The 15,041-nt window shown below is 38.8% G+C and overlaps 1 protein-coding gene across 1 annotated transcript in view; it reads left to right on the top strand.

Annotated features, from left to right (window-relative positions):
* Window positions 1-1,268: 1,268 nt before the first annotated feature.
* LOC139459558 (protein HtrL-like) overlaps window positions 1,269-15,041 on the top strand; it is a 42,285-nt gene continuing 28,512 nt past the window's right edge. Inside the window, exon 1 of the mRNA XM_071241107.1 lies at window positions 1,269-1,457. The gene's annotated coding sequence lies outside the window, so the exon portion shown is untranslated. The remainder of the gene's footprint in view (window positions 1,458-15,041) is intronic.

The following is a 15,041-nucleotide window of genomic DNA, read 5'->3' as shown; positions in this document are numbered from 1 at the left end:
GATCGGGTGGTCAGGCTCTCTGACTTGGTTGATGCATGTCATCGATCCCACATTGCGTGGATCGATGCTCATAATGTCAATCACTGGATTGTCTGGCCCAGACTCGATTATTTACAGACCGCCTAGCTGGAATACTGCTGAGTGCGGCGTGAAACAACAAACCAACCAACCAACCAACCAACCAATATGGCTGCTGTCAAATGTTTCAGAGACGAAGAGAGGTCGATGAGAGATGCAGGTCATGTGTCGTGCTAACATCTGACTGAATCATATATTTTCATTTTCGTTAAAAATTAAAAACTTTGATTAAATCTAATTCAAAATGAAAATGCCGACAAAATTAAGCCACTATTTAATTTGAAATAACATTTATATATGTCACTACTCCTTTGGCACTTTATGAAGAATATCGACTATGGCGGCCTTTAGTGTGAAAACCTAATAGAATGATTAAATCTACCCCCAAAGTTTAATGCAAAGCTGTGAGCAGTGTCGTGTAGTGATCTAGTGTGGTATGAAGCACGGCTGCCTCGGGTCAATCTATCGACAAATACACAACAGGATGTCGCCAGTGCACTGGAGTTGAACATCCGGGAAGGTTGTAAATAATCGTCATAAAACCTCCTTCACAAATGCTTAAGTTTCAGATTTGAAGTAGTTTCAACATTTTACCAAATAACAATCGAAAGTATCACGAGAGACCAAACACCGATACATCTAACGTCATCGTCTAGCTGAAGACGAGGTGGTGGGGCGGTGTTGTCTGGTGTATGCATGCATCAAGCGTGCCGTTCTACATAGCGATGTGCTACCGCTAAGGTGATCGTAACTCACCTACCTTAACATAGATTTACGACAGTCGTAGTGCTATGGTTGTTTTGTTCAACGGCGCCCAGCTGTCCTTTTACATGGGAAAGTGGGTTCACACACACACACACACACACACACACACACACACATCTGATAAATCACCGATCCCTGAAATATACTAATTACTTGCGCAAAGACGTAAATATTATATCATTGTCTCCTTCACTGTAAACAAATCTTCACGGGCGAACCAGAGACCATATACCGAGCCAATACCGCCAGCTACACTACAGCTCACTGTTCACTACCCAAAAAAACGTTACGCTGGGAAATCGTACAGCTCCTCTTGATAACGACATACTTACTAAAACTAATAATTCAAACCGGTTACGGATTGACATCAACCGGTTCGGGAAGGGGCGCACTCGATTCGCTGTATGCTGCCGTACTCCCTACAAACCGGAATGGGTCCGCCCAGCCGGTAGTGAGTTATCTCGAGCAGACACAGGAAAGGGGAGAATCCTGACTGCACAATGCGCGTGCAAAAGGACATGAGCCTGACTTCAGTTTCCTTATCAGCCACATTATAGTACCGAGACGGTCCCTAACTCGGTCACCTGGTCAAATCCACGCGGCTGCTGACACAGGTGAGTTAGCCTACTTTGAAACCGTCCCATCATCTTCGTCACGTGAAGTTTTTAGCCTTGATACGATGGCTGTGAACGATGGAATCAATTGAAGCCACCGACGTGTTCAAGTAATACGTAGCTATTACAATAACCACCGGTATCAACACTCCATCGCCGAGCGGTTGAGTGAATCTGACTGAATTTCTGGTTATATTTAAATATGACCTATGACCTCCATCGGCGTGCTGACGTCAGAGGGATTGTCTCAAAGTTTTCAATTAGAAGCAGTTGTGGTACTTGTTCTATAGACTATATATATAATATTCGGTACATCCTGGTATGTATACTTAAAGTATAAGATTCTAAATGATGTCTGAATTATCCTTTACGCATGTATAATTAATAAATATTAATTATTAATAAATATTGATTATTAATAAATATTAATGTAGTTATGGTAAGAGAAGACACAATTTCGTCAGTATATTAACCTAGAGATATGCAGTAGCAATGAATAAATATATAATATATAATTTGTTTTCTCTGAAACGAGAGACAAAAAGTTTTATTTGGACCCAATAATAACAGTATTCAATATAAGAACATCAAACAGGTGCAGCAAATGGTTTAATCTTATTTGGTTTTATAAAGGCTGTGAACAAATTTTCCAGTATTTTCGAGAAGAGATGTTTTTACTCCCATCCTCCCACAAGAATACCAAGGGCTCAGCCTTTCCAGGCTTGTGTACCCTTTTCAAACTGGACATTTCTAAGCGCTTGGGGTTTGTGACATGATCGGATTGCAAGTGTTGACATTTAAGCTGTTGGTGTGGTGAACCCGATGCCCGCACGAACTAGTTGATGTCAATCTGAAACCGGCTTGAATTATTGCAGTTTTGGTAGCCATATCATTGTAAGTGGAGGAACTTTTCAGCTTTTGTAGCTCTTTTTGTAGTGATATACCAAATCGAGAGTCTGAGAGCTGCATCACTTCGGGCTTTCCTCCCACATTAAGCTGACACGCCGCGATATAACTGGAATAATGTTAAAAGCGGCGTTAAACCCAACTCACTCACTCACTGAGGCGAAGGGGATAACACCTAACGAGGGACGCTTAAAACATGTTCCCAGGGTGATCCTGCTACAACGAATTAGTCTTACCGACATGTTTTAATGTGACATTATGAACGAATTAACACAAATTCAAAATTGATATAAAACAGCTGTTCGAGTGAGCTGAGGTTAACTTGTACTATGTCACGTGACTCGGACAAAGTGTGCGGCTTTTTGCTTTTTGCTTTTTGCTTTGAAGCGGAGTGTAAGGGATTTATTCTGTCTGTCAGAAATCTGTCAGAACGTGCAGACTGTATTGCTCGGGGCGGGGTATAAGAGATTTGTTCACCCGCTGAGAAATTCATTACCCTCCAAGGCGGGTTACACAGTATTTCTTCAAGATCACGTGGACCAATCAGATCTCATCATTTTGACATGGCGATATGATAATAGTATTTATACACAATAATAATAAGTTTATAATAATAATAATAATAATACTATTGGAATAAGCGGCGTAAAGCCGTACTCACCCACTAACTCGTTAGAACGAAATGCACAAATGGCGTTGTAGCCCAATGGCAAGTTTGTAGGAGGAATTTGTTATTTCAAGTCGATATGGGGGTGGTGGGGGTAACCCAGTGGTTCATGCTAGCGACTGCACGTCACGCCGAAGGCCTGGGTTCGAACCCATATATGGGTACTATGGGAAGCCCATTACTGTTGTCCCGCTGTGATATTGTTGGATGATTGATTAAAGCTGCATACTAACTCGTCCTGCGCCATGACTGTGGAATATATTTATTTTATGGAAAAAAAATAATCTAGAAACGCATACAAAAGCAAGGTTAGCCAGCTCTAGCTAGCTCTATTCCACATCAGCATACGGAATTTTTTATATATTTTTAGAATGAAGAAGGATATTGTGTAATGTAAGATTTCAGAGACTAAATGTTAATCTACATACAGTAAACCACGGTTATAACGAACACGCTTATAACGAACTGACGGATATAACGAACTTACTTTTTGGTCCCAACTATTTGCTGTAGTTATGCTGTATATATGCTTATTACAAACTACGGTTATAACAAACTAAAATTAGTAGTCCCTTTGAGTTCGTTATAGCCATAGTTTACTGTACTAACCAACTCCCTCAAATCGCCATGGAGCGTTATAAATGTTTAAATATATGCGATGTGTTATATTCCGAGATATTAAGGATGATTGCCATTTCAACAATAATTGTGACATTAGCTTTGCACATGGTAAAAGAACTATTTTAGTGTGGGAAATACAAAGGGGATTGCGTATAAGCATACATCGAAATTATGTTGCGTGTAAGCATACATTGATATTATGTTGACTCTACATCAATACATATTTGATGTCTTGCCTTCTCATGTTTGCATATTAGCTGCTCCTTTAATGAGCAGTTTCATTGATTATCAATTACATATCGGGGGCACGGGGACGGGGGAGTCGCCTTAGGCGCACTGTGCAGAGTTGCGCCCTTGGGCATGACATAAACTATGATTGTGGGTTAGAATCCTGGTTCTTGGCGCCGCTATTCGCTGTGCGGAGTTGTGTCCCTTGGGTGTCCCAGAAACCGCAAATACCAGTGGGGTTGGATCCTGTATGCCCTGATTATGTTTCTAGGTTTGTCAGCACCATACCCGTCCTCGTGTGTGTCACCAGCGTGCTTAGCGTCTGAGACCTGCATCAGTTCGGGCTTTCCTCCCACATTAAGATGACACTACCAGATATAACTGGAATACTGTTCAAAGCTGGGTTAAACCCAACTCACTCACTCACTCAATTCCATAAATGTATAGAATATATATTGTACAGATAATTTAGTCGTTATCAAAATACATATTTGGTGTAATGGTCAAAGTTTGTAAGAGTGAAAATCAAAAGTAAGCGTAATATTACAAGTTTGTACACAAGAAATGTTCCTTCCAAGTCTGTTTGGAGCGTTATTCATCATCCAAATACAAAGGGGTTGTAATATCCCAAAGGACAAAAATATATGAATTACTGCCCCTGGTAAAAGCATCTACCCCCACTAACTGCTCACAGTCGCCGCTACAGAGGTGTTCATAAACTGATCTAATTACGATGCTATAAATTTTGGCCCCCTGAAGATCCGGGGTAGAATAGGTCTTCAGCACCCATTCTTTCCGCAAATTCGACTATACTTGTCGTAAGAGGCGACTAACGGGATCGGGTGGTCAGACTCGTCTTTGTTGATGCACATCATCGTATTCCAATTGCGTGGATTGATGCTCATGATGTCAATAACTGGATTGTCTGGTCCAGACTCGATTATTTACAGACCGCGGTCATGTGGCTGGAATATTGCTGAGTGCGGCGTAAAATAACAAAGAAACAAACAAATATGAATTGTGTTTATTCCTCCAAATCACTGAATTTGGTAACAAAGAATGCAAGTAAAGTATGCTGTGGTGTTGGAATGTATGCGAACTGGCTGTGGTTAACACCACCTTTATTCGTATTCCAGTCAGATTACAGCTGTCAGTTTGATGTGAGAATGAAGGAGTGAGTTAATAGTTAACGTCGCATCGGCATTAGCCATATAGCGACGAGACCAAGTTAATATATTAACAATTAAGTCATTTAGGCAAAGAAATATTTAAAAAACAATTTATCACCGAAAAAAAATAATCCATATATACAAGCTCGTATATGCTTTGGAAAGATGGTATATCCAAAGCATATACAAGTTTGGAGTGATGAGATATACAAAATATACAAGTTTGTATTTATGACATATACACAAATATACAATTTTGTATGTATGATGTATCCAAAATTGTTTTTCTTTGTACATATTAGTAAAGGAGGATAAGTGTTATGTATTCGTGTATAATCATTGTATATGTGCAAAATGAAGTATTTTAAGTTGAGCACTGTGTTTCTTTGTAAATGTTGATAAAGGAGGGTAATTGCTATGTATTGTTCTATAATTGTTTTGTATGTGCAAAATGCCGATCAATATTATTAGCAAGTAACAAATAAAACTGATATAGTGGCGTGTAACATTATTGGAATGTTTAATGAGTACTCCTCGCCGTTAGCGGGAGTCCTTACTCTCCTTGCAATGATATTGACGGGTAAGCGATTGAGGCGTCTGGTACTTTTTCCTGGCGCGGTGCTTGGTATGTGGGTGAACTTTATGGTCAAATATACAGAGCGGGTTAGCAGTCGGAGGTAATTGCATTGGCGGTGACTTCTTTATTTTAATCACTTGAAAGTGTTGAAATCGATTGTGCTAAGCTTGGATTGGTTTGTACGGGATGCCGCGATGTGATTTGTATAATGCTCTCGTGCACATAGCAGATTAGACAACAGAGTGGATTTCACAGAGGATGAAAGCTATATCATTATTGCCTAAAAGTGATGAATTTGGTTTGTACGGTTTAATTGTACTGTATACATTGTAATGATGTGAAATCTCCGCGGAAAATCGCTTTTTTAAAACAGTAGTTCTCGGAAAAATAATCTTCCGCGTAAAAATATAATCAAAGATTTAAAAGAAAATACTCCGAAAAATATCGTGTTTCCGGACAACCGTCGCGGATTGTCCTGTTTTCGATCAGAGCTTTCAGCATCAAACATGCCTTTATTATTATTATTATTATTATTATTATTATTATTATTATTATTCATAACAAAATACTATTATTGTCTGATCTGAAGTTTCCGGACATTATACGTTCTCTATCACGAATACTTGCACTATAACGAGGGGTGTGGCGTCACACACAAATACTCCGATGATGGCTTGTTTTTATGATAACGTTGTCTTTTATAAATCAATGAGATATTTTACAGCAGTTCATGTAAAAAAAATATGAATGTTTATTCAGCGTCCGAAAACTCATAACAGGGGGATATATGTTGCAGTTAATGTCTTATGTTTTACAAAGGTAAGTAAGAACTGTTGCGTTGTGGGTACTGTCTTCTACATCTTGTAATTATTCTGGCTACCACACACAACAAGACGTCGTTCTTTTGCCGCCATATTTTAATCTCTTCCACCTTCACCTCTGACCTAGGTCAGATAATCCCAAACGTCATTTCATTTCAAACCGCCAGAAAATAAAGATAACATGCTTTTCCTTATGTGAAATTTACATTCAAATTTACTACAAAATGTACTCCGTTTTGCTACGCTACAGTACAAGGTTAGCTTTTCTCAATATGTTTCAACATGGGAAAAGAGTCAGACACGGCACGTTTGTAGCAGTGTTGCTCCCAGACCTGGGTGCGCTGAAGCTGTTCCCAATTTTTTAAAAGTACCGATTTTACTTTGAAATTTTACTGCATCCGCCATCTTTGTTTATTTGATTTATTTACTTTTGCCACTGACTTATATGAATTTGTTTGTATGAATATTGTCCAAACGGCACGAAATTGCTAAAAATGCAATGTTTAAAAAAAATTGGGGGGCTCATCTAATATCGTTTGCAAAGTCAACAGACTACGACTGTAAATGTATTGTACAACCGATGCCAGAAAATAAAAAAAATGTTACAAATACATTTTATTCACAAGTGGAATATCAATACTAACACCTGTACTTTTTAGAACAAGAAATTGACACATTGACGTATGTAAATGCGAATTGTTTTGTTTGTTTGTGTTGCTTCATCTACAATTCCACAAGGCACAAAACGTGCTTAAATTTAAAACAAATAGTCAATCAGTGAGATACTCTAGTTATTGCGCAAAGACGAATCCAGTACCAATGAAAGTGAACAGCATGCATGACCCGATGTTATACAAAGCAATCATATAACATATCGCAACTCATGGTTGTTAACAATCAGGCCGTCAACATAATGACGGTATCAGTGGGCACATCGTAGTATTTGAAGTTAAAAAATGATAACTTCATACTTATACTTATACAAAATGAACTCTTATATTTGCACAGTAATTAAGTTCATGCTTTCATTGGCAGCTTCAAGATATTAAATGAGATATATTGTGTATGATTAAAATAGATGAGAGAACAACAGTATCGCTCATTTTCGTATATAGGATACTAAATGATCCCCCGTGCCGAACCATTTCTAGGAAACGAGTGAACAGTTTGGTATCAACTGCTTGGTTTTGCTAGGTTCATAAAACGTGGTATTATGACTCGTTTCGTATTTTATTAATCGCTTCTTTTAAAGATTGAATGATACATAATGGGCCGTGCCTGCATTATATAGCCTGCCACGAATGAGATGCCTCACAACTGACATATTATATTTTGGTAGAATAAAATCAATATCTTTTGAAATAACTTAATCAGAACAGACGAGATACCTTTATGTATGTTATATTTATCCGACATTTTTATCAAGTCACGAGCAGTGACGGATGCGATACAGTCCAATTTTCATTTAACTGTATAATGCACCTTGCTGCCTTTGAGAGAGTCAGTGTCTGTTTGGTATTCACTCGCTGGAACACAAATATTGGATATTAGCGTTGTATTGTGATTTTGAGCATCCGGGTGCCTATATAACATGTAATATATTTCCGATTATAGTACTTGTTGTTCATGCATGTGTTCTAGCAATAAGAAATTTGATAAATATTCGTTTTGCTTAATTTCTACTTTGAAAAACCTCGTTGGCGCTCTGAACGCTTGGCGCTGTATAATTTAGCACGCGCATGGTTGGGTGCAAACCAAATTATGTTTATTTCTCATAAATTAAACCACCAGCGGCGGTACAGGAGCATATATCTAATGTCATACAATACAGAATAGTATATCAAGATGGCAGTTTCCCTGTAAAGATTATATGTATTTCTAAAGATTCGAACAATATATCTTGATAATTGTTTTTTAATCTTTGATCTTTTGTGAAAATAATTGTGGAAATGGTTGAGTACATGAACTGGTTGAGGGACGTATTTTACATTAAAAGTGGCGTGATTAACATCATTAAAATATAAAAGAATCTACACAGTGATACAACTATAAATGGTGAGTTGTGATTTATTTAAGAACGAAGTCAGTAATTGGGGATTTAACTTGCGCTTTCCCACATTATGCGTATTTCGCACACAGTTCAGAACGAAGTGTAATTCACTTATTCATACCAAGTACGAATGCATCAATCCGCCCGCGTTGTATCTACTTACATGTCCATTAATAACAAAAGACAATGACAATGACAAATTGATTATTTTTGTCTCATCGGAGATACAGGTTATAGGCACATACATTATTATAAAATTACACTATAAAGTAACTCTGCCACCCATGATGTGGGTTATAAGAGACCATACATAATGCATAGTAAAACAAATTGAGTTAAAACATATAAAAAGCAATATAAATATATATGGTGTTATGGGTAGTGAGATTTTCTTCGGACAGCCATTTCGTAGCACACACTACCTAGTGTTGAAATAATATTATAATCATTTGAAATATATACAAGCTCAATATTTTTATTTAAGTTGCCATTTGTGGGGTTAAATACTTGTGGAAGGTGGGTAACACGGATATCATCATAAAGTGAGCAGTGGAGGAGAAAGTGAGTTTCATCTTCTACACATCCAGGGCAATATTTACAAAAACGTTTGTTAACTGGCACAGGAGGATTAGAATAACGTCCCAATTCAATCTCGAGCTTCATTGACACCAACATCACAGGACTGAGTACACAGTTCGTTGAATGTTGAGTCCCCCACCAAACTTCCTCTTATTAATTCTTACAACAACAAAAAAGTGGGATTTTGGTAGATTTCCTACTAAGGATTGGAAATTGTTCATGCTTTTAACATATTTTTATTTAATAAATGAATCGGGATTGGTAAAAACTGCTCCAGAAACAAGATTATATTTATCAAGTAATATTGAAAATAATTACAAGTGTTGGTGTATACATACATATTATAAAACATAATACACATATACAACAAAATAGAACAAAAACGGGTGGTCAACAAATTAGTGCGGTTGATGGAGGGGTGTTCAATTATTAAGAAAAGCTATTTAACTATTTAATACTTAATACGTATCTTATAATATGAATTAATTCTTAAGTTATTAAAATGCAAATCCACCAGAACGTAGATATGGACTGAATTCCAAATTTCTAAATGGACAGATCGTTTCCCATAAAACACTGAATTAAAACTCTAACCTTTAGAATCGAAATACGATTCGTTTCTTAAAATATTGTAGTAAGGGCATGTGAAAAAATAATCCAGTATACGTTAGCCCAAGAGCATGCATGATGCGTTATCTGAGATGTGTCTTTCAAGCCGATGGAAGTTTAAATCACTACAGCCGAGTCCGAGGCGATAAAGGATATGTGATATGTGTCAGTTTGATGTGAGAGTGAGTGAGTGAGTTAAAATTTAACGTCCCATCGGCATTAGCCATATAGCGACGAGACCAAGTTAATAAATTAACAGTTAAGTCATTTATGCAAAGAAATATTAAAAAACAATTTATATATATGAAAGGAAATCGCGAAGTGATGAAGGTCGTACACGTTCCCCTTCAGGTGTACACGTTTACGACGAATTACGGCGAATGGAGAGGCAAGCGCCGCGATTCGCTGTGCAGAGTTGCGTCCCTTGGCCACACCAGAAACCTCAGATTGTGGGTTCGAATCCTGGTTGGCCCCGATTATGTTTCTAGGTTTGTCAGTATCATACCCGTGCTCGTGGGTTTCCTTAAAGTGGTAAACGTCTGAGACCTGCATCACTTCGGGCTTTCATTTCACTTTAAAGGGGCACTGATCTAAAGCAGCTCCCCGGGACTGGTTGTTGCCTTTGTTATTGTTCCCCCCCCCCCCCCCCCCCCCCTGAGGACCCGGATGATAAAGCAGAAATCTAGACTAGTTTGCGACCTGTGCTGCGCCATTCGTAAACGCATTTGTCACTTATATTGATAGTGTATGGTCACATTGATCAACAAAATGTAATATATTTTTTGAAATAATAAAGAAATGTAGATATCCTTGTGGTTAGCATTGGGTACGGTGATGAAGTTTTGATAAGTGACGTGCTTGGAAATTATGCGATTTTCGTTTACACTATTTTGACTTACAACACAAAGTAAATATTTCACGTGAGCATTGCTTATTTTATCGTGTTTATATTTTTACAGTCAAAATGTGCAAATTTTTCACCTATATATATATGTATATTATGTATTTACTTATTCACTTATTATATTCACTTATTTCATAAATTGCCTGAAAAATATGTCAATCTGTATTGTTATGGTAACGAATTCAAAAACATGTTGTTATGTTTCAAGAGAATGTTAGGATTAAAAGTACATTTCTGTATTGTTTGGTTTCTAATCCTAGCATAAATAATCTACTGTGGTGCTCTAAAGCCCTTTTGACCGTCTAAATCATATAAATAAATGGACAGCATTTTCAGTCAAAAATGAAATATTTAGACATTTTATAAATTGCCTGAGAGAATCACATTTTACAATTTGGCTAATATATACACGCTTAGAAAGAAAAAGACTTGTGAAAACAACGTGAATCGCGCATCGAAGAACTTCCCAACCAAGACGAATAGGAGCAAGAATGAATCTGTTCAATACCACAGCAAATGAAGGAAAACAAAATACAAATATAATAACAAACTACCAAATTTAGATGTATAATTTTAGGCAGCTTCCTTTTTCGAGGAATGTATCCCTGAATATCCACATAAAGGAACAATATACCACACGTCTGCAGCTTAACAAAGAAACTTATTCGATGTCACATGTCTCTGTAACAAATAAATATTTTAAACTATATTGTCGTGTCGGCATATTATAACCCGTGTTCGTTTCTCAACTGATCACTTAGTTTCTTTCAGTTGTTTCATATCGGTGTCAAGTCTCAAAGGTCAGCTGAGAAAGCCCGCGTGACAACTATTTTCATAATGTCCACGGTTCTTAAAAAATACATTGAGTTAGATAACAATGAGCAATCAATCACCGTATTATCGGTTAACCCTTTGAACAAAGTATGTTGTTTTTACATCGGCACTTCACGCCATGATATCAGTGTATTCCCTTTGCTCTAGTAAACCTAGACATGTAAACACTTACTTTTGACATATCCACTGTGCATGATAACAGTGATTTTTCAATCGACGTATTTTCTGTTAATCCTTTGATGGCTAGGAATTATCCGTTGATTTACAAAAAAGTAAATTAACTGATCATTCATCTCTTGCTTGGGCTGCCACGTGCATATTACATAAAACACATTTCACCTCACTTCAAACCTGGATTTAGATTGAATAATTACCCCAGACACAAGAAATGCCAAATGGGAACCTTTATCACTAATCATACCTGTAATAAATTCATTAACTGAACAGCAAGTGAATGACGACAAATACTCAAGTGTAGGGTATACCAGAAAACGTGGATGGCAACACTGGAGTAGTAATCTATTATCCACGCAATCCGAAATCCGAAAATGCTTTCACTGCAGGGATGCTTTTTTTTATATATATTATTAAACTATAACCATCAGGGGTATTTCCAAATGACGACATCCGATGAGCTTCAGCCGTTCTTTTTGTCTGTTTGTTTAGGTTGAAGAAATTAATTAACATGCGCCCTTTGTCGAAATCTTTATAGATCACGGGTAACCAATCAGCCCAGCTAAAACGAAACTGTTATATAAACATCCGTAAAAATTTTACGAAACGTTCCGGAAATGTTTTAAAACATGTTTTGTACACGTGATTTTGTATGGTTTTCTATTAGAAACATTTTCCGGAAACATTTGGTTATAACGTTTCAAAAATGTTTTGGTAAAATATAGAAGAAATGCTTTCGAAAACGTTTTTTTTATTCATGTGATTTTGTCTGGTTCCAGAAACGTTTTAAAACAAATTCCGTGAACATTTGATTATATCGTTTCTAAAATATTTCTGTGAAATATTCCAAAATGCTTTTGGAAACGTTTTATTCACGTGAGTTTGTATGGATCTGGAAACCTAAGGAAAGTTTTATGTGAACATTTGGTAATAACGTTTCTAAAATGTTTTGAAAACGAACCAGAGTGTTGGAGAATCTCAGTGTTTTGCTGCCAATGTTCACAACGTACAACACCCAGTCACTGTGAACAAGATACAAATGATTAGGACAAATAGTCCCACACTGTACACCCTCCAGGCATGCGCTGCAGAAAACACATTACCAATGACCGACATGGTAATCCATGCCAATGACCAACATGGTTATCCATGCCAAGGACCGACATGGTAATCCATGCCAAGGACCCACATGGTAATCCATGCCAATGACCAATATGGTGATCCATGCCAATGACCGGCATGGTGATCCATGCCAAGGACCGACATGGTGATCCATGCCAAGGACCGACATGGTGATCCATGCCAAGGACCGACATGGTGATCCATGCCAAGGACCGACATGGTGATCCATACCAATGACCGACATGGTAATCCATGCCAATGACCGACATGGTGATCCATACCAAAGACCAACATGGTAATCTATGCCAATGACCGACATGGTGATGCATGCCAATGACCGACATGGTGATGCATGCCAATGACCGACATGGTGATCCATGCCAAGGACCGACATGGTGATCCATAACAATGACCGACATGGTAATCCATACCAATGACCGACATGGTAATCCATGCCAATGACCGACATGGTGATCCATGCCAAGGACCGACATGGTGATCCATGCCAAGGACCGACATGGTGATCCATACCAATGACTGACATGGTAATCCATGCCAATGACCAACATGGTAATCCATGCCACGTCTTCAACATTCTGTCAACATATACTTGATCATGTAGCTCATGGTATTTAGCAACAGTTTCTGCACTTACGTTTGCATCATTCACAGCCCCTGGTGTATTTGGTGCAGTCCTCAATACACCTAATATTTCCGTGTGTATTTCCTGGAATGCTGTTGTATCCTTTTGCCACTGGCTGCAACAAAAACAAAAATGTTCCACATTATAAGAAAGTTATAACTTGAACTATACTAGCCACATAAAGAAACTGTGCACGGAGAAAATATATTCTTGATTGAAATACAACACAGCAAGAACAAAATGATGCAGACGCTGTAGCAGCTGAATGATCGGACCATAAGAAAATGTCAACGGGACCTGAACAACATCTGTTACGATGACGTCAGAAGATCAAAATGGAGTAGGGGGTCATACGACAAAGTCACAAAGTCAATAACGGGTATGACCACCCTTTGCGTGAATCACAGCAGTGCATCGGCGACGCATGGAGTCCACCAAATGGGCATGGGAGGCCTGGGGAATGGCCTGCCATATCCTCCTCAAATCCTGTGCCAAGTCATGGACCTTATCTGGAGGATGTGGAAGACGACGCAGACGGCGCTCCATTTCATCCCACACATGCTCTATTGGGAAGAGATCTGGAGAAACTGCAGGCCATGGCAGTAACATGACATTGTTATGGTGAAGGACATCCTGTGCGACCCTAGCCGTGTGAGGACGAGCATTGTCCTGTTGAAATGTCAATCCCGGGCCATGACGTTGCAGGAGTGAGTGAGTGAGTGAGTGAGTGAGTTGTGTTTAACGCCGCTTTTAACAGTATTCCAGTTATATCACGGCGTGTCAACTTAATGTGGGAGGAAAGCCCCGGAACAACCACCAAAGGTGTTCGGTGCCGTGCTGTTATCCCACCCCAAATCATCACAGAGCCACCTCCAAAACGATTCCTCTCCACAATACAGTTGCATGCATAACGTTCTCCCAAACGCCGATAGACACGTTGGCGCCCGTCACTGTGGGAAATGCTGAACCTCGATTCATCTGTAAAGACAACATTTCTCCACCATATTTGAGGTTGGTGAACATGATTTCGACACCATCTTAAACGGTTGACTCGACGAAGGTGTGTCATGATGGGACGTATGGCAGGGCGTCGTGGTCGAATCCCGTACTGACGTAAACGATTCCTGACAGTGTTGGGATGGATACAGCGCAGTCCAGGAATTGTCTGGGATGTCGTTACTGCCGTTTGGAACTTGTGTCTGAGATGTGTAACTCGAATCCATCTGTCCTGTCTTGGCGTCGTTACTCGGGGACGTTCTGAACGTGGGTGGTCCGCAAGGTCATTTGTGTTCTGATAACGCCTCACCAATGCCAATATCGTGTTATGATGGCATTGGAAATGTGTTGCCACCTGTTGTTGCCTCATTCCCGCTCGGATCATTCCAATGGCTTCATGACGCTGTGCAGCTGTCAATCTTGGCATGATTTGCTTGTGATATGCTTGTGTCTGCGCCTGAAAAGTTTTGAATTTTTGAATGACCACAGATCATGCTTTCCAAAGTGACAGCGAATTTTAAGTTGCACATGCTGTGTACAGCTGCACAGGATGCACGTGCAGTAACACATTGCACGTCCATAGGCCCCCATCAATGACGTCATATCGCATGGCACGTGCATGAGCGTTTGAATCTCCAATAATTGCTGTGTTCAAACCTATATTTCATATATGGACGGTGTGCC

Source organism: Haliotis cracherodii, unplaced genomic scaffold (assembly GCF_022045235.1).
Source record: "Haliotis cracherodii isolate W230 unplaced genomic scaffold, xgHalCrac1.p SCAF_13, whole genome shotgun sequence".
In the NCBI taxonomy this organism is placed as follows: Eukaryota; Metazoa; Mollusca; class Gastropoda; order Lepetellida; family Haliotidae; genus Haliotis; species Haliotis cracherodii.
This window is presented reverse-complemented; position numbering and strand designations above follow the sequence as displayed.